This window comes from Macaca mulatta, chromosome 9, assembly GCF_049350105.2.
Source record: "Macaca mulatta isolate MMU2019108-1 chromosome 9, T2T-MMU8v2.0, whole genome shotgun sequence".
Taxonomy (NCBI): Eukaryota; Metazoa; Chordata; class Mammalia; order Primates; family Cercopithecidae; genus Macaca; species Macaca mulatta.
This window is the reverse complement of record NC_133414.1, coordinates 1,559,035-1,580,029: the sequence shown is the minus strand read 5'-3', so window position 1 is coordinate 1,580,029 and position 20,995 is coordinate 1,559,035. Positions and strand designations below refer to the sequence as shown.

The 20,995-nt window shown below is 42.7% G+C and overlaps 1 protein-coding gene and 1 pseudogene across 6 annotated transcripts in view; one reads left to right on the top strand and one right to left on the bottom strand.

The window, feature by feature from the left end:
- The window catches only part of LARP4B (La ribonucleoprotein 4B), a 125,176-nt gene that overhangs the window by 6,617 nt on the left and 97,564 nt on the right, over positions 1-20,995 (top strand). The window lies entirely within an intron of this gene.
- LOC709680 (tubulin-folding cofactor B pseudogene) lies at positions 4,266-5,212 on the bottom strand (annotated as a pseudogene).

Sequence of the window (20,995 nt, the reverse complement as noted above, 5' to 3'; positions counted from 1 at the left end):
CAGTTGAGCACTAGGGATGCAAAGATGAAAGGCAACAGGATTTTTCTGTGAGGCCCGTCATCCAGCAGGAATAGGAAAGTGCATTGTTCTATGTAAAGCCGTAGAGACTGGCCTTTGGAAGTGACTGGCTCTCAGCTCCATGCTGCTTTGGATAGTCTGCTACAACAGTTACATGTGTTAGGGTGTATCCTGCCCTGCACTCTCCGTGTCTCCGCTCCTTGATGTATTATTCTTCATAGTATTTATGATACTATAACATGCCATATAATTATTTTATGTATGGCCCATCTTCTCCAGTCTAACGCTCTCCCAACTGAGCTATTTTGGCTACTATGGCCCACCTTCTCGTACTTGAATGTAAACTCTTACGAGATCAAGATTTATATTTTGCTCCTCAGTATGAACCTAGGCCTTAGAACAATATCTGGTATGTAGCTTGCACTAAATAGTTGATGAGTAAATCCCAGTATCAACAACAGGGATAGATTGCCATCTCTTTTGGAGTTTGCTGTCCATTGAGACAGGTGGACAATCACATAATCCAATAGGAAAGTGCAGTGCACTAAGATCCGGCCTTGGGGGGAGGTATCAGGAGGCTTCCCTGAGGACGCGATGGTGGCACTGCGATTGGAGGGATGGTGATGGAGTGAGAGGTCAGCAGAGAGAATTACCTGTGTAGTGCCCCAGGTGGGAAGGTGCCGAGTGCTTTGAAGGAACTAGTGTGAACAAGGCTGAAGGAAGAGAACACAGCTGGGAAGCAGGTGGAGAGTTTTATTTTACAGAGCTTGGGAGGTCCCATATAGGTGATTATTTTGCCCTTTATCCTAAGACCAGTGGGAAGCAGTTGAAGGGTTTTATATCATAGAATTGTCTTTTTTAAATGATTCTGCTTTGTAGAGAGTGGTGTGGAAGCAGGAAGTGGTCATATGGTGGGTGTTACTAGGCGGCAAGGTAGGGAACCTCTTTCTTGTGTACACCTTCATACATCTTCATAGTTGAAAAGGGCAAGCCCCAGTCTAAATGAGACCAGCCAGCTTCCTTAAAATCCCTTTAATTTGTATTACATATAATCATGTATGTTTAAAAATGTTTTATTTTTTTTTTTGAGACAGTTTGTGTCACCCAGGCTAGAGTCCAGTGACATGCTCACAGCTCTCTGCAGCCTCGACCTGGGCTTGAGCGATCTTGCCGCCTCAGCCTCCTGAGTAGCTGGGACCCATGGGTGCATGTCACCACACCTGGCTAATTAAAAAAAAATTTTTTTTTTTTTTTTGTAGAGGTGACAGGTCTTGAATTCCTGGGTTCAAGCAGTCCCAGAGTGTTGGGCTTACAGATGTGAGCCATTGCACCTGGCTTAAAAATGCTTTAAAAATTGTTTAGAAAATATGTCTTAAATTTGTTAATATTTGCCAGTTGTTTAAAATATATTTGTTATTTCAGATAATTTCAAACTTATTAACATTCCTTTTTTAAGAATGTCTCTGAAAAATGAGAACATTTTGTTTTCACATTTCAGAGAGCTTTGTTTTTATTGTCAGTGCTCAAAATACAGAGATAAAAACCTAGTGATCAATTTGGTATAGATTTGCAAATTGCTTCAGTGATTATTATCTGTTAACATGTTAAACATTCTCTTTTTTAAAATACCAAGTCCTTCAAAATTTTCTTTAAAGGCTTCGTGCTTTTCTGAACATTCTTTTCTTTCTCTTTGTTGATTATATACTTGTATTTCATTGCTGAGATTATCGTCTGTGTAATTTTTGCCTTATCAGTCAGAGAATACCAGTAACCTTTGGGAGGCATGTACAGTTTTGTTTGTTTGTTTGTTTGTTTGTTTGTTTTTACTGGGTCTGTAAAGAAGGAAAGTTTAGTCCGGTTGGGGAGCAGTCTCACTTCTTCCTGAGAAGTAATACCAGGCTCTCTGTCTGTGGGAGGGGTCAGTGAATCACCTTTGCAAACGAAAAGACGCAGTAGTTGGTAGGATTCAGATCTGTGCTGGGAAACCCCAATGGATTTCCAGTTTATTGCTTTAACCATTCAGTCCTGACTTTAAAAGTAGACTTGAAGTCCCTATGGGATGTTACCTTCTAAAAATCTAGACATTTGAAAGGATGAAAGCATTGTCTCTTGTGCTTTTAGGGGGTTAAAAACATTCAAACCATTGATAGAACACTGGTTGGCATTTAGTGTTTCTTGAGTACTGTAAATACGGTAGCTTACTGTGAAAGTCTTTTTGGGTGAACTTTTGTTTGGCATGATTTTTTTTTTTTTTTTTTTTTTTTTTTTTGAGGCAGTCTCTCTGTGTCGCCCAGTCTGGAGTGCAGTGGCGCAGTCTCCGCTCACTGGAAGCTCTGCCTCCTGGGTTCACGCCATTCTCCTGCCTCAGCCTCCTGAGTAGCTGGGACTGCAGGTGCCCGCCACCACACCCGGCTAATTTCTTTGTATTTTTAGTAGAGATGGGGTTTTACCGTGTTAGCCAGGGTGGTCTCGATCTCCTGACCTCAAGCGATCCGCCTGCCTTGGCCTCCCAAAGTGCTGGGATTACAGGCGTGAGCCACTGCGCCCGGTCTGCCTGGCATGATTTTAAGTTCTATGTTCCATATTCCTCTGTGGTTGATATTCATACCTCCAGTGATACTTGATATTTATTTATTTAAGAGATGAGGTCTCACTCTGTTGGCCAGGCTGCAGGAGTGGAGTGCAATGGCATGACCATTGCTCACTGCAGCCTCCAATTTCTGAGCTCCAGTGATCCTCCTGGCTATTTAAATAATAATTTTTTGATACATGAGGTCTTGCCATGTTACTCAGGCTGGCCTCAATCTCCTGGCCTCAAGTGATCCTCCAACCTCAGCCTCCCAAGTTGCTGGGAATGTGAGTGTGAGCCCCTGTGCCTTGCTCCAGTGACAGTTGTTACCAGGCTAGATTGCTAGTCCAGATTGCCTTTCAGTGGGTCACTTGGAGCAGGGGTCGCTAACTCCCAGTCTGTGGACCCATAGCCGTGATGGCCTGTTAGGAATTGGGCTGTACAGCAGGAGGTAAGCAGCAGGGTGAGTGAGCAGCAAGCAGCAGGGTGAGTGAGCAGCAGGGTGAGTGAGCATTACTGCCTGAGCTCACCTCCTCTCAGATGAGCAGTTGACTAGATTCTCATAGGAGCGCAAATCCTGTTGTGCACTGCACAGGCAAGGGATCTAGGTTGCATGCTCCTTATGAGACTCTAATGCCTGATGATCTGAGGTGGAGCAGTTTCATCCTGAAAGCATCCTCCTCACCACCCCGCACCCCCTGACCCCTCCGCTCTGTCTGTGGAAAAATTGTCTTGCATGAAACCAGTCAGTCCCTGGTATCAAAAAAAGTTGGGTACCGCTGACTTGGAGTACTGACTATTGTGAAAATGAGTAACTGATGAATCAGCAATAGTTGCTTTTTCACACTGTCAGTGAAGACCAAAGAATGAATATGGGAAGTAGCATTACCAGTGTTGCTTTTGTGCGCATGACCTTTTCAGTTTTTCACAACTTTCCCATTTTTTTCTATACACTGATGAATTGAATCTCTTCTGCTGAAATCATTATTCTTCAGGGCTCAGTAAGGAGAGTTAAACCTAAGCCTGAAAGGACTGGAAGTGGGACGTAGAACTGCCAAATAAACTGTAGAAGCATTGAGGCACTTAAAAATCTCCATGACCTGGCAAAATTCCAGTGAAGAGTAAACGTTTGCAGTGTGCCTCGGGATTCTGAGTGACCACAAGTTTTATTATCTTTCAGGCAAGGCCACACAGACTTTTGGCATGCTATTTCCTATAAGTTCAGAATTTTGAAAGTGTGTTGGTCACTGTGGTAGTCCCCCCTCCACCACCGCCCCCTGCCAACCTTATGGTAAAGAAAGAGGTGGTAGTTTGAGTCTGTTATTGAGAATAGGTTTTTCATGAAATCACATGAAGTTACAGCTCAACATAAATCGCTAAAGATTAGATGTTTTCCCAAAATCATCATATGGCCACAATTATATTAGATAATTATATGAGTAAGGCAAATAAATCCTGGATCATTAGCTTCCAGTTTCTTTCTTTCTTCTTTTTTTTTTTGGAGCTGGAGTTTCGCTCTTGTTGCCCAGGCTGGAGTGCAGTGGTGTGATCTTGGCTCACTGCAACCTCTGCCTCCTGGGTTCAAGCGATTCTCCTGTCCTGGCCTCCTGAGTAGCTGGAATTATAGGCATGTGCCCCCACACCCAGCTAGTTTTGTATTTTTTTTTTTCCGGGTTTTTAGTGAATTTAATGCATGAGTGTCAAAAATCAATGGCAGAGGAAAAAATGAATAAAATTAAAATGGGGTCAGGAGAAAAGGGCCATGGGCACACACAGGAGGGGCAGTCAGTGGCCGAGTTAGGAGGTGGAGCAGTGGAATTCCTTGGGTGTCATATCTCGTCCAACCCGTAGTCCTCCTCCGGGAAGTGTGTCGTCCCCCCCCCCCCCCCCGTCACGACTGCTGGCTTGACAAAGGCGCCATACTTGGCCTGGCATTCGAAGTAGCTTCCCATTCACACTGCCATCGTTTTTCCCCAGTGGCTCATCATAGCGGACACCAATCCAGTAACCAGGCTTGAAATCTGTGAGACCTACATACATGATGGTACCCCGGTGTCCCGCCGCCCACACCTCACAGCGGCTGCCCACGGGGATGGAGCTGGCCTGGGTCTTCTCTTTGGCAAGGCGCTGGGCGGCCTCGGCCTCCTGCTGAGCCCGCTCCTCGTTGTAGCGGCCAAGCTTGCTGCACTTCAGCAAGAAGCAAACCGTGTCTTGCCTCTGGTCGCAGGCTTCTTGTGAGATCGTGTACTTCTCCACCCAAGACACATCCTCATAGTCACCAAGGCGGGCGCCGCTGTGGTCAATGAGGTGGATGCGGCGGCCGTCATCTACAGGGTAGGAGCCCAGCAGCGCATCCTCTTGATCCAGCTTGCTGTAGAACTTGTCGTCAACTCCATACAGCTCCAGTTCCATGCAGGAAGCAGGATGCCCACCAGCAACTCCAGTTTACACTTAAACTCAGCCATGGTGAGGCTGCGGCTGTACTGCTTCTCTGAGCAGAAGGTGTTGAGGGAGCTGCTGATGAAAACGGTCACCGTGGGTGCCGACACCCCCGTCACCTCCATCTTGCCGTGCCCTGCCGCAGCCTGCAGCGTGGTCTCTCCGCAGCCGCCGCCAGCCGCTGCTGGGCTATCCTAGTTTTGTATTTTTAGTAGAGACAGGGTTTCTCCATGTTGGTCAGGCTGGTCTCGAACTCCCGACCTCAGGTGATCCACCTGCCTTGGCCTCTCAAAGTGCTGGGATTCCAGGCGTGAGCCACTGTGCCTGACCCTTAACTTCCAGTTTTCAATTTGATGTTGGGACGTGTGGTTAGGTAAATTTATTGTAAAGCATATGTTTATGAAATGTTTAATAATAATAATAGTGAACATAACATTTAATCAGCCTTAACCCAGTTGCATGGAATATTTTCTTTTTATCAGTTCCATTGTTTTCAGTCTGGAATTACAAGACTGAAGGAACCTTTAATTCTTTTTAATTCTTTTTTTTTTTTTTTTTTGGAGACGGAGTCTCACTCTCTCCCCCAGGCTGAAGTGCAGTGGCTGTATCTGGGCTCACTGCAGTTGTCACCTCCTGGGTTAAAGTGATTCTCGTGCTTCAACCTCCAGAGTAGCCAGGACTACAGGCACGCCACCATGCCCAGCTTATTTTTATAGTTTTAGTAGAGACAGGGTTTCTCCATATTGGCCAGGCTGGTCTCCAACTCCTGGCCTCAAGTGATCTGCCTGCCTTGGCCTCCTAAAGTGCTGAGATTACAGGCCTGAGCCACTGTGCCTGGCCCGATTAATTCTTAATTCATATGTTAGGTGTGAATTAAATAGTACTTTCGAAGTAGGACGTTTATATTCTAAGACTTTGAGTTTTGTTCTATGTTATTTTGTCAACTGAGATTTTGTAACTAGTTTGTGAAAATAACTGTCAGAAAAACAGTGTAATATTGCAGTTGCAGTCTTAGGATTTTAGATCTCTACAGACTCAGAAACTGAAGCCCGTGAGGTAAAATTAATTAGAGATACAGCTGGCTAGTTGGTGACGAAAGTAGGACTGTAACGAGTCTCCTCTTTAAGTCCAGCATCCCTTTGCGCTGTAATTGCAGAGTTCACTGTGGTCGCTATTAAGGCGTACCCTGCGCTGTAGTATATCAAAAGAAATTGGTGAAAGCATTGTTATGTTAGATATATATGTTAGATAATTTAAATAAGTGTTTTAACTTTTTGAGGTAGATTTTTAAAGCAGTTATTAGACTGTGCTCTTTAAAAGATTGAAATATATTTACTCCAGGAAAATTAAGTGTTTTGTCATTTTAGATAATCCATTAACCTTAATCCAAATAGGGAGGTGCTAATTGGTGTTCTAGTTAACAAGCTCCAGTTTGTATCATGTAATCAGACTGCAGCTTACAGTTCATCTTTGAGAAATAGTCTAAGACAAACTCATGTAAATTGAATGGTTTTCTTCCTAAAGCATTCAGAGAGAGTTGTTAATTTTAACGTCCACGCTGTTAACACAGGAGTCTGTGTGCAGGCTCGGATCCAACTTCAACACCTGTGTCCATACCTGTCACCTTTGTGTAGAGGAACTCACACTAGAGATAATGTGACTTGCTGTGAGCTCTCCTGGCCTTTGGTTTACTGTCCTCAGGCAACTGTGGTGTGTGTCAGGATCTTTCACACAGCTTTCTTACATTCTTAAGAAACTACTGCAAATTGCAACAACTCCCACCCTCAACAATGTATTGGACTTGTGATTCAGAGGATTGAAAGCCCCCTGCCTTTTTTCCCCCCCATTTATTCTTCAGACAGAACACTTGTTTTACTGTTTGGGAAACTGAGTCTTGGTGACAGTTTGCTTTACATCATCCAATACAGGAAGAACAGAAAATGGGATTTCTAGCTTCTTGCTTATAAGCCTGTTGCAAGTAATACCCAACTCTTAGAAAGGGTCAGTGTTCTGTGCAGCACCTTGGATCCAAATAACATGATATATTTGGGGGCTTAAGTCACACATCATAGTTCAGCATCAGAGATACAGGCCCTGTATTTAATAGTTTAATAACTTAATTGTTTAAATATTTAATAGTTTAATAATTACTGTTAAACAGAAAGTATTAATAGTAATTTTCATCGTGGTTATCTTTGAAGCTAGAGATGTCCTACACTACAAGATCAAGAAAAGTTAACTACCTTTCTGAACAGTAATTCAGAATCATTGGAACTGATGGCAGTTTTCAGTGGCTCATTCTTATAGTTTGCCTGAAACCTTTTTTTTTTTTTTTTTTTTTTTTTGGAGATGGTCTCACTCTGTTGCCCAGGCTGGAGTGCAGTGGTGTGATCTTGGCTTATTGCAGCCTTGACCTCCCAGTCTCAAGCGGTCCTCCCTCCTTAGCCTCCCAAGTAGCTGGGACTACAGGCACGTGCCACACACCTGGCTAATTTTTGTATTTTTTTGTAGGGATGGGTTTTTGTCTTGTTGAACAGGCTGGTCTCAAACTCCTGGGCTCAAGCATTCCTCCTGCCTTGGCCTTCAAAAGCAGTGGAATTACAGGCATGTGCCATCATCCCTGGCCTGTCTGAAACTTTCTTTGTGATGTTAGTGTTGACCTAAAATGAAGAAGCTGAGTAAAGAGTTTATTTGGGCCAAGCTTGATGATTGCAACCCAGGAGCATAGACCAAGTTGCTCTGAGTATATGTATATGTATATGTATATGTATATGTATATGTGTGTGTGTATATATGTGTGTGTGTGTATGTATACACATTCTGATTAGCAGCAGTTACAAGTGGATTTTTATGATGGAATGATGTATGACGGTGCTGGGAAGGTTCATTCTCAGTCCTCAGTCAAGTCACTGATTTGTGTAACTGTCGTTGCTTGTTAAATCTTCTGTAGTCTTTGAATTTCATGCTTTTGGTTTTCTTAGAGGTAAAACAATAAGATACATAGTAAAAATCCTGTTACATTGGGGATTCAGTCCAAATTGTAGGAAAACAATAAAAACTCAAACACACACACACACACAATGGTCAAGGCTGGAATCTAATAACATGGGTACTGTAGTTTTCTTGGGAAGCATAATTTTTCCTCTCTCTAGTCCCCATTTTTACCAAAGATGTAAATCTTAGGAGGACCAGCTTACTTGCAAAATAAGTTTTAGTATTGTCCTTGGGCTGATTATTTGCATAAAATACAACAAGAATAATGATTGGCCATATAGTTTCTTTGTTATCTTTGCTGGAACTTTCATAAGGAATTTTGGATTCAACTCTAAACCCTCAAGGCTAGGAAGCCAAGCCAAGGACTATGCTGGTAATACATGAATTGGGTGACTTCCTCTCTTCTTGAGGTCACAAAATATCTTGAGGTTCCTGGGCATTTCAGAAAGTAAGATTCTTTTACTGCTCTACATCAGGAACCTTGTAAAGGAGCTGTGTAAACAAGGTACCAGGCTGGTCTTTCCAACAGGCTTCTTATTGGCTCTACATAGTCAACCTCAGTTCTTTAAACCAGTCTGGTCATACTTTAAAATACACCGTTCCAGTCAAGAGCGTCGGTAGAATAGCCAGTGTCTTCAATTGTGTCCTGTTACAATAAACTGGTTTTTTTTTTTGTTTTTTTTTTTTTGAGACGGAGTCTCGCTCTGTCGCCTAGGCTGGAGTGCAGTGGCCGGATCTCAGCTCACTGCAAGCTCCGCCTCCCGGGTTCACGCCATTCTCCTGCCTCAGCCTCCCGAGTAGCTGGGACTGCAGGCGCCTGCCACCTCGCCCGGCTAAGTTTTTGTATTTTTAGTAGAGACGGGGTTTCACTGTGTTACCCAGGATGGTCTCGATCTCCTGACCTCGTGATCCGCCCGTCTCGGCCTCCCAAAGTGCTGGGATTACAGGCTTGAGCCAATTAAACTGGTTTTTATGGAGCTTAAAACGCGTATAATTAGACTGTCATAAAATAAGGATACTATGACTAGTTTACGCATTTTGGAGAAATCAGGTAGAAAGGCAAATGTTTCAGTTTTGCTCATAAAGTTATGTTTTACCCATTTGCTACAAGCTATAAATGAAAGAAAAAGCTTCCTTGACTTGGGAAAACAAAACATGAAAAGAAAAGAATCAGCAATGTTTCGAACAAAATGTCGTAAAAATCATTTCAGTTATCTGTAATTTCAGTCCTATGTAATTAAGTTTTATTCTGCTTGATATACAGAGTTAGCAATCTTCATGAACCCAACAGTTTATTAGAGTTCTGAAAGTTTTTACTTAGTCCAATGATATGATCTCCAAAATTATCAGAAACTTGTATTCAAGAGTACTTACCACCAGACATAGTGGCTCATGGCTATAATCTCAGCACTTTAGGAGGCCAAGAAGTGAGGATTGCTTGAGGCCTTGAGTTCAAGACCACCCTGGCCAACATAGCAAGACACCCATTCTACAAAAAATTGAAAAAGTAGCCAGGTGTTGTGGCATGTGCTTCTAGTGAGGCTGAGGTGGGAGGACCACAGAAGTCCAGGAGTTGGAGGTTGTAGTGAGTTAGAAGGTGCCTGCACTCTAGCCTGCACAGCACAGCAAGACCTTGTCTCTTTCTTTCTTTATTTTTTTGAGACAGAGTTTCACTCTTGTTGCCCAGGCTGGAGTGCCATGGCATGATCTCAGCTCACCGCAACCTCTACCTCCCAGGTTCAAGTGATTCTCCTGCCGTGGCCTCCCAAGTATCTGGGATTACAGGCATGTGCCACCATGCCCGGCTAATTTTGTATTTTTAGTAGAGATGGGGTTTCTCCATGTTGGTCAGGCTGGTCTCGAACTCCCGACCTCAGGTGATCTGCCTGCTTTGGCCTCCCAAAGTGATGGGATTACAGGCGTGAGCCACCGCGACCGGCTGAGACCTTGTCTCTTAAAAAAAAAAAAGAATTATTTTCTATGAATTCCCTTGAAGAAACAGCAAAATTTTGACCGTAGCCAAGTGTAAACTGCTTTTTGAGAAGAGTCAAAGTAGAACAGTAGTTATCTGCGGATGCCAAAAGACTTAGAGTAGCTACAGTTAAAGACACAATTTACAAGAAATTTCATTATTTTTGTGACATACAACAATTTAACATAATTAACCATAATTATGTCTGACATACCAAGACACATCAGGGTTTCAGAAATCTCATGTAATTTTGGAACACATATTAATAACATGCACTCAAATATAACCCAAAGTTAAACATCATTTCTTATTTGACAAAGCTTCACATACAATTTTAACATACAAATTAAGCCTAATAGGTCTCTCTCAGACTTTCAGGGGATTCCTTTTGGAAAAGACTTAATTTTAGAATTTGAAAGTTGATTTTGGGAAATATGTGAAACATTAAAGGTTTAAAACTCTTGTTCAAAATAGGATCACAGGTTGCTGTAAAATACTAGTTATTTAGCCAGATAATTGAAAGATTTCAGAAAACAAAAACCCTTTTTTTGTCTTTTTGAGGCGGAGTCTCGCTCTGTCGCCCAGGCTGGAATGCAGTAGTGCGATCTCGGCTCACTGCAACCTCCGCCTCCCGGGTTCACACCATTCTCCTGCCTCAGCCTCCCGAGTAGCTGGGACTGCAGGCGCCTGCCACCGCGCCTGGCTAATTTTTTGTATTTTCAGTAGAGATGGGGTTTCAGCGTGTTAGCCAGGATGGTCTCAATCTCCTGACCTCGTGATCCCCCGCCTTGGCCTCCCAGAGTGCTGGGATTATAGGTGTGAGCCACCGCGCCCGGCCAAAAATGCAAAAACCTTTACTCTTTTTTGATACTCAGTTTTCTAAACAATCAAATGACCTGACAAAGACAGCACGAGATCAACAGAATCTTTTTCTTGTTTTGCAGCTTATTCAAAAGGTGAACAAAAGTCTTTTGTTATCATCATTAGTATTATATGAACATCTTGTTCAAAAGAGAAAAATAAATTTTACCTTTGCATCAGTATATTATCAATGCTAGAGCCTTTATTTGTTTATTTTTTTTTCTGGAGACGGTCTGCTCTGTTGCCCAGGCTGGAGTGTAGTGGTGTGATCATAGCTCACTGCAGCCTCAAACTCATGGGCTCAAGTGATCCTTCCATCTCAGCCTCCTAAATATAAAGCTGTTTTAATGGAGCTGTCCATCAGATCTCAATCAGCTTGGACCATGCAAGATAAAATTTCCATAAATTTTTACGACAACTTAAATTTTTTATTAAAGAGCAGACCAGTGCTCCAGGAAAAGTCTGCTGTTCTGACACAGGGGCCCAGTCTCTGGCCCTGCATTAGTGTATGTTGTATAGTAATGTTCAGTTTTAGCAAAATTAAATCTCTTCTAATTTAGCCAGCTTGATTATACGCAATATTTTTTTCACAAGATTAATCTTCTGCAAAGGTTCTACAACTTGCTTAAGCTGGTTTTGACCTATACCTCTTTTTTTTTTTTTTTTTTTTTTTTTTTTTTAGCGGGGGAGCAGCGAGTCTACCTCTGTAGCCCAGGCTGGAGAGTGCAGTGGCATGATCTCGGCTCACTGCAACGTCCGCCTTCCGGGTCCTGGTTCAAGCAGTTCTTTTGCTTCAGCCTCCTGAGTAGCTGGGATTACAGACACACGTTGCTATGCCCAGCTAATTTTTGTATTTTTAATAGAGACAGGGTTTCACCATGTTGGTCAGGCTGGTCTTGAACTCCTGACCTTGTGATCCACCCACCTTGGCCTCCCAAAGTGCTGGGATTACAGGCGTGAGCCACCACGCCCGATGTGATTTTTTTTTTTTTTTTTTTTTTTTTGGCTGAGTCTCCCTCTGTAGTCCAGGCTGGAGTGCAGTGGCACAGTCTCAGCTCACTGCAACCTACCTTTCTTTTTTATACTGGCATTTTACCTTAAGAGAAAAACTTAATTTCCTTTCCCCCTTATCATTTGACCATGCAAAAATCTCTTGTGTAAAAGGGAAAAACAATTACTTTCTCTTTTCAACTTTCCTTACATCTTTTAAAATATACTCTGTATATAAAATTGTTTCTTACACCTAATAGTTTTAATTACGTATATTAACTACAGTTTACCTCTCAGTAACTCAGATTTCCAGTGAAAAACCCAGGAAGTAATTTTGAACTGTTTTATACCACATGAAAACAATTTCTTAGTATTTCCTCAATTTTTGTTTATAAGAGACCTAAATATATTTAACTTTTCTGTATCCTATAAATGACATAGGTATTTTATGATTATCTGTTAATTAACATAACATGGCTTTTAGATTAAAATTTTGAAAAAGGTTTGTGAAACTATGAAAAGTTTGTTTATAAATATCTAATTTACATTCATCTAATTTATTTATTTATTTATTTTTTTGAGACGCAGCCTTGCTCTATCACCCAGGCTGGAGTGCAGTGGCTTGATCTCAGCTCACTGCAACGTCCGCCTCCTGGGTTCAAGTGATCCTCCCACCTCAGCCTCCCGGGTAGCTGGGACTACAGGCACGTGCCGCCATGCCCAGCTAATTTTTGTATTTTTAGTAGAGACGGGGTTTCACTGTATTGGCCCGGCTGTTCTCGAATTCCTGACCTCAAGTGATTCACCTGCCTCTGCCTCCCAAAGTGATGGGATTAGAAGTGTGAGCCACTGCACCTGGCCCTAATTTATTCATTCTTAACAGTTATTCTGCTTGAATAGCTCATTAAACAAAGCTAGCCATCATCTCAAGTTATTTCTTTGTTAATCCTTTCTACAGCCTGTGAAACCCTAGAGTTAAATGAATGAGTATTTGCTGATGAGAAGACACAGCTCCTTTCATTAAACCAACAAACTAATCTTTATTTACCAAGGATTTACCCAAGTCATGAACTAAAAGACTTTTGAGTTTCTATTTGTCTGATAAAATATTTGATTTAAGCACTTGTGTTTTCTTTAAGCTGGTTAATTAGAGGTCTTTCATATACTTTTGTAGTGAAATATTATATATACATGATACATAAAAGCAAAGACATGCAGATGCACTAACAGAAGCAGATCTTATAGTTTTATAAGATTTTTTCATTTGCTAGTGAAAATAATTCCCCCCTTTTAGACTACCAGTCTCTTAATTATCTGTTCCATTACCCTAAACAACTCAGATTGCTAGGCAACCCTAAATTTTCACTTCCGAAGACATGACTCTCAGGTGAAAACTTACATCCCAAAGGCAGAGAACTTAGATCTAAACACTATTATTTGTTGAATCAAAAAGGGATAGTCAGGAATTGCCAGGGAAAAACATTAAACAAAGGTAAGGTTTGCTCTGTGAACCTTAAGCCAATGTTTTTTTCATTGTAAAAGTTTATAGTGGCTTGAGTACAGGAAGGGAGATGCCCATAGAGGTGTCAGTTTCTTTTGTAAAGAGGTTCAGGATAGCTAGCTAAATGTCAGAAAGTCATATTTGGTGTTTTTGTTTTTGACGGGGTCCCACTTGTCATTCAGGTTGGAGTGCAGTGACCTCTGCAACCTCTGCCTCCCAGGTTCAAGTGATCCTTCTACCTTAGCCTCCCGAGTAGCTAGGACCACAGGCGTGCACCACCATGCCCCGCTAATTTTTTCTTTTTTTGTGTTTTTTTTTTTTTTTTGTCAAGACGAGATTTCTCCATGTTGCCCAGGCTGGTTTTGACCTCTTGAGCTCAGGGGATCTGCCTGCCTCAGCCTCCCAAAGTGCTGAGATTACAGGTGTGAGCCAGTGCGCTCGGCCATAGAAAGTCATGTATTGGAGAGCAGTCTGGTTAGATAGGTGGTCCTCCAACCTAGATGTTTCTTGATTAGATTACTTTAATGAGTGGAAAAAAGCATTTGCAGTTTCTAGGGCCTAATACTTAAATTTGAAAAGCAGATGAAAGGCAGAGCATCTAGATCAAGCCTGTCCTACCCTCGGCCTAAGATGGCTTTGAATGTAGCCCAACACAAATTCGTAAATGTTCTTAAAACATTATGAGATTTTTTTTTTCTGATTTTTTTCTTTTTCTTCTCTCTCTCTCTCTCTCTCTCTCTCTCTCTCTCTCTCTCTCTCTCTCTCTCTGTTTTTAAGCATCTCATCAGCTATGGTTAGTGTTAGTGTATTTTATGTGTGGCCCAAGATCACTGTGGCCCAGGGAAGCCAAAGATAGGACACCCTTGATATAGATCTTTAAAAATCAAGGATTCCACTTTTATTAATACACTGAACCTTGGGTCCCCCAAAGGAGGGAAACGCCTTAACGTGTGCCACGCAGAGCTTCCACAGTGCTTCTCACTGCAAGGACATTCCCTCAAGGCTGGTGAGTGGCCCAGTCAGCCCACTGTGACAAGCCCATCCCATATGGGAATCTTATCACTTGGTGGTGAGCACTTATAACCTCCAACTGTTCAAACTGCATCTGTCTAAATGTATAAAGAGTAGCCATCCTGCAGTAACAACTATTCACTCAGCCACTTCCCAAACCGCAGCTTTCACCAGTGAGCTGTCCTCCCTCGCACACACACAAGTCAGGCGCTCTCTCACAGTGTAAAGTAATCCCTAAAGCCCCCCAAAACCAACGAAATTGGACAATGCAAAAGGGAGCAGAGCTTTAGACCTGAGAGGAAACTACTCACAACTCTTCAGACTCTGTAACGAAAACAAGCCCCCCTGCCAAAGCAGGTGAGTGTTGCCTCTTTCTGTGTTCCTAAGAGGGTCTCAGAGTCATAAGAAGTCTCCTCTAGATTTCGTCATGTATCAAATACAGCAAAAGGAAGGAGGAGTAGAAGTGTGGAAGGAAACAGAAGAACAAGTCTTAGAGGAGCATTTTAGGGAGATCTTAAGCTTTCTGAAAGGCAAATGAAGTTTTGTATTTTCCTCTGCAAAAATCATACCAACAAGATTGGAATCAAACAGGGATCAAACACATTTTAAGATGAGTTTCAGTTGACTGAAAAGAATTCCCAGAAACAGGATCCAAAAGAGGAAAAAGCAGAAAGACATTTTTTCTTCCTTCCAAAAAAAACAATGGCCAAAGTATCAGCTTTTTATACTTCTGACCATAGAACTCTGAAAAAGAATCTTTTCAAATCTTATGATCACATTTCAGCAGAAACATAAAGTAGGTTTCCCATTTAGTTTCTCTGGTTCTAAAGCCAACTTTTGCCCCAATTAGGTACACAAATTAATTATTTTAGACACTTCAAAGGATCCTCATTTTGGCTACTGCTGCTTACAACTGTCCTGTGTTAGGTGGCTCCACTTTCTAAATATCTGTAAGAGAGTGCCCCATAAGTGCGCATATATCCAGCTGATGTTTCTACAAAGAGTGCTCAGATTGTGAAGTCCAATTTTGTATAATTTACTAACTTTTGAAAAGTGACAAAAGGCTGGGAATGTGTTTAGGGTCTAAGTGCGATGTGTCTTTGACTGTCCCTAACTGCCAGGTGTCAGGGGAGTGCTCAAGCAAGGTACGTGGGAGTAGACCCTCATACCTATCTGCAGGAGCAAAAAGGTTGTGCACTTTTCATTTGGGAACTAACAGGAGTTGGTCACAAATGAAAGGCTAAGTCTTTATTTTCAAATTATAGAAAACAGCTGCAATCTTAAAAGCATGCTCTGTAAAATGTGACCACCAGTATCTGCCAGTCCTTCATCCCAAACCTCTGCGTGAGGCAGAGGTGGAAAAACCTTGACCCGAAATCCTGGCCCTGAGGCAGAGGCAGAAAGAAGGCAGTTGTCTGCGGACCTCTTTACCCAAATCTCTTGTCCAAAGATAGCAAAGCCCTAACTCTTAAAGGAAAGAGGGAATTTGAAAAACAGTCCAAGTAAAGTCTAGATGTTCAGCCAAAGAATGGGAGTTCCAGTTTCAGGAGACCTCTGAAGTGGAGAGTGTCACACTGGTTCCCAGCGCCGCGCTCAGAAAAACCAGTTGATTGAGGGGAGACATTCTGAATCCTGCTGTCTACATCAGGTATGTCAGCCTAAAAGGAAGAAGCTGAGGCAAAATTAATATAAGTAGAGTTGATTTGGACCAAGCCTGAGGATTGCAGCCCAGGTGTGTGGATTCAGGTTGCTCTGAGTATACACCCCATTAGCAGAAGTTGGAAGTAAATTTTTAAAGGGAAAAAAGGCAGTTCCTGAGTTGTTTACAATAAACGTACATCAAAATAACATAAGCTCTTGATTGGCTGTACATTGTTCATTGTTGTCATAGATTTCAGGAACATGAAGATAAGGGTAAGGCAGCCAGTCAGGAACAAAATGACTTTAAACAATTGTGCTCAACATGGATCTGGGGTGGGAAGCATGACAGAAGTCCCACACTCATGGCTCTCTGGGCCTGCATACCTCACATAGCTCAACTGCTCTGAGCTATTTTTCTTTTCTCAGTCACATTGTCTATTGAAGTAGGCATATAACCATAACTGACCTATAGTTGTAATACAGTTTATTTATAGAATGGAGATGGTACTGCTATGTCTTAGGTAATTGTCATTTGGAATAGTAAACCAAAGTAAGATTAAAAAAAAAATCTTTGAACTTAAATTCTTTTTTTTTTTTTTTGAGACGGAGTTTTGTTCTTGTTACCCCGGCTGGAGTGCAGTGGCGCAATCTCAGCTCACTGCAGCCTCTGCTTCCCGGGTTCAAGTGATTCTCCAGCCTCAGCCTCCCGAGTAGCTGGGATTACAGGATCCCACCACCATGCCTGGCTAATTTTTATACTTTATTAGTAGAGACGAGGTTTCACCACGTTGGCCAGGCTGGTCTCGAACTCATGACCTCAGGTGATCCACCTGCCTCGGCCTCCCACAGTTCTGGGATTACAGACATGTGCCACTGCGCCTGGTCTCTTTTTTAAAAAGTAGTATCACTTTTGTAAGTAACAGTTTTAGGGGACATTCATCATATTTTAATATTAAACAGTTTATATTGTTGTCTGGGAAACAGTTCTCATCTGCAGGTGTAATGCCTAATATTTGAAGATTGTTGTTGGATTCTGTGCTTGGAATCAGTGACTTTGACTCTCTGAGCAACTTGGAATTTATTTATTTATTTATTTTTCTTTATGAGACAGAGTCTTGCTCTGTCGCCCAGGCTGGAGGGCAGTGGCACAATCTTGGCTCACTGCAAGCTCCACCTCCCGGGTTCACGCCGTTCTCCTGCCTCAGCCTCCCGAGTAGCTGGGACTACAGGTGCCCGCCACCACGCCCGGCTAATTTTTTGTATTTTTAGTAGAGACGGGGTTTCACCATGTTAGCCAGAATGGTCTCGATCTCCTGACCTCACGATCTACCCACCTCGGCCTCCCAAAGTGCTGGGATTACAGGTGTGAGCCACCGCCCCTGTCCGCAACTTGGAATTTCATAGCTCCCAGGCCTGCCGTTTGGCTCTGCTGTGTAACACATGCTGTGTGCCAGGCACTGTGGTATCTGCTTCGGGTGTCCCCCGAAGGAGGAGAGGTGGGGCCCTCACCACCTGTCAGGGGACGCCCCCCCGCCCCCCCCTCGCCATGCTGCAGCCTGCATTCCTTGACGTTTCCTTTTCTTGTTTGTAGATGAACTTGGCGGAGTCCTGGAACTTCTGAATTCTGTATCATAGCTTTCAGTAGATTTTGAAAAGGATTTTTTGACCTTTCCCTCCTGAAGAAAAAACAGTTTTTCCTCTGCTCTCACATCACAACAATCAACCCAGAAGAATTCTGTGACCGGTGGTCACCAAGAAGCGTGCGGGGATTTCTCCCCACCAGCAACCAATCAGTTCTACAGCAGGCACCAGCGGGGCACCCTCCCCTTTGATCTCAGCCCTCTACTGGAGATAGTATCAGGTCCCACAGGATGGGGGCTCAGTCCTACAAGACTGCCCCTTCTGATGCCACTTCCACGCCACAGGTTGTTCACCCATGCTTCTGAGGAACCAGTTATACTTCAGGATCCCCATGGCCCCTCTTTGGGTTCCATTACTTTGCTTGACTGATTCACAGAAATAAGGAAAACATGTTTCCTGATTTATTTTGAAGGATATTACAAAGGATGCAGATGACGAGATGTATAGGGCAAGGTGTGGGAAAAGAGCAAGGGGCTCCCATGCCCTCTTTGGGCTGCCACCCTTTAACAACCTCCACGTGTTGAGCTGTCTGGAAGCTCCACAAACCTAGTTCTTTTTTTTTGGAATGGAGTCTTGCTCTGTCACCCAGGCTGGAGTGCAGTGGCATGATCTCGGCCCAGTCTCACTGCAACGTCCGCCTCCCAGGTTCAAGTGATTCTCCTGCCTCAGCCTCCCGAGTAGCTGGGATTACAGGTGCCTGCCACCACGCCCGGCTGATTTTTGTAGTTTTAGTAGAGATGGGGTTTCACCATGTTGGCCAGGCTGGTCTTGAACTTCTAACCTCAAGTGATGCTCCCGCCTCAGCCTCCCAAAGTGCTAGGATTACAGGCGTGAGCCATCATGCCCAGCCTAGGGTTTTTATGGAAACTCCATTACATAGGCATGATTGCTTAAATCATTGGCCATTGATGATCAACTTAACCTTCTGCCAGTTTCCCCTACCTGGAGATTGGGAATGGGCTGAAAGTCCCAACCGTCTAATTCTGGCTCGGTCTTTCTGGTGACTAGTTCCCATCCTGAAACTGCCTTAGGACTGCCAGCCCAGTCATATCATTAGTGCACAAAAAGACGTTTATTACTGTGGAGATTCCAGGGAATTTAGGAATTGTATGCCACGAAATGGGAGGAAGACCAAATAGATATATTTTACAATCTCACATCCAATACAAATAATTGTTTTAGTATGTGTTTGCCACTTGGGAACTTTTTTAGTGATTTGTTGTTTTGATAATAAAAATTTTAATGTCATCACTTTGTATTTAACTCTTTTGTATGTTTAGATCCCAAGTGCACACTTAAATGGACCTACATGTATGCATATACAAAGTCTAGAGAATAAAATAAAATGAAAATTAACTCAAAGTAATTTTGCCCTCAGCTGTGAGTACTGCCTTTTCCCTTGTTACACCGTTTGGAATGTGCACCAGCAGTGGCCGTTCTTTGGACTCATCCCATTTTCTGGGCTTTATATTTTAAATGCTAGTTAATTTTTCCCACATTTGTTGCCGCAAGGTAATAAATTATTAATGTATTTACTGAGATTTTACTCGTTTAGGTACTGTGTTAGGAATACAGCGGTGAACAGGGTAGACAGATTTCTGACCTCCCAGTGATAAAACTTGAGTGTTTTGAGTGAGGATGGTAATTTGATATGCTGTATTCCCAGGTGTAAAGGTGTGCAGGAGTACATAGAATAACTAACCCAGGCTTTGTGGGAGGATGGGAGAGCATCTCAGTAGCTGTGGTTCTTTTCACTTTATCCTGGTGCAGCCTGTCAGAAGGTTTCAATTGCGAGTCCCTCGCTTTTGGGAGGGCAGTCTCTGGAAGAATCTGGAGTTCAGGGAGGTGGGAGGAAGGGTTTAAGAAACTGGGTAGTAATTCAGTTAAGATGGTGGTTTTCTGAACAGTTTCATGAAGAAACTTACTTGAGAAGAAGTTAAGGCTGTGTTTGCAAGTTTCTGCCTTGGGCACCTGAGTCAATGATATGTCCTTCAATAAGAGAGATTGGTTATCAGTTCGTATTTGTTTTAAATGAGAAGTGGGGAATTGATTTTAAGAAGTCTGTAGGATCATAAGATGTTCACTGGGCATTCGCTTAGATAATTTTGTGCTGCAACGGAGCATATGGTTGTGAACGGAAGCCAGGAGAAACTGGGAGCACAGGAGCATAACTCAAGGAGACAAGGAGGTAGACTCCTTTGCACACATACCGTGGCCTGTCACCAGGATCAACACTGTCTGTGGATCCGTGCATACCTGTGGGTTGCACCACACTGGGGCTGGCTTCTCCTCAGCAAGGCTGTTCCCTCTTCCCACCAGTGGAGTTGTGTGCTTACCAAAGCCAGGTTAGCTTCCAAACTTGTTCATCGATTGTACTCATTCATGCATCTGTGTGATTTAATTAATATAAATTGATCATTGAACGAGTGTAAAAGCAGTTACTCATTTGAAAACTTTGGTCATAGAAGCGTTGTACTGTTCAGAGTGTTTTCCGGTCTCAGCTGCACTTTAAAAAGCAATGAAAATCTTTGTTGATGCATTATGGATATGGTTTATGTGAGAAAGAAAGAATATCTAATTGACTAAGTCTCAGAAAAAGGCCCACATGAATGAAGATGTATAAAATAGCTAAATATGTATTCATCTTTATAATTGCCCATTTGATTTACTATTTCTTCTGATTGCACAGGGCAAAAGCTCTTTTGCCCTACCTAGTGCAGAAGAGCATTCCCAAGAGGCTGAGAAAGCAGGTGAGGGAGTAGAAGAGGGTAGAGTGGGCTTCAAGGGAAAGACTGGTCTGTTCCACTGTGCTGAGAGGCCCTCCCTGTCCAGCAGCAAGCAGGAGGCTGGTGCTTGTAGAAGGAACGTTTTCTGGGAGGTTGGAGATAGAAACAGTTGAGAGCTGCCTCCTCAGCAGGAGGCCAGTCCCATTGATTCTGCCCTCCTTCCCTGTTCCTCAGCTCCTCCCCTCCCCACCTTCACTTTCTTTCTTTTGCGACAGAGTAAGCTGTTGAAACAGTGACAGGGAAGGGTAGAACGTAACGGAAAAAAAGAGCATAATTGCAAAGACAGGAGTAAATGGGATCTAGACTAATGAAGATAGGATCCTAACTTTGGTCAAGTGTCTTATGTCTGCTCTAGTTAGATTCCTTGTCTTGACTTTCTGAGGTGTGATTTTCAAGAGCTATATGGGATTGTTATAATTGTTATGGAATATTTCCCTTTCACTGAAGTGCTAAGAAGTACGTATCTATTAGGAATATTAAATTCAAGAAAGGAAGACTTCACATTAATGCGTATGTTAAATAAGGTGTATTTTATCACCACTTACAACACTGTTAAATGGCATTTAATTATT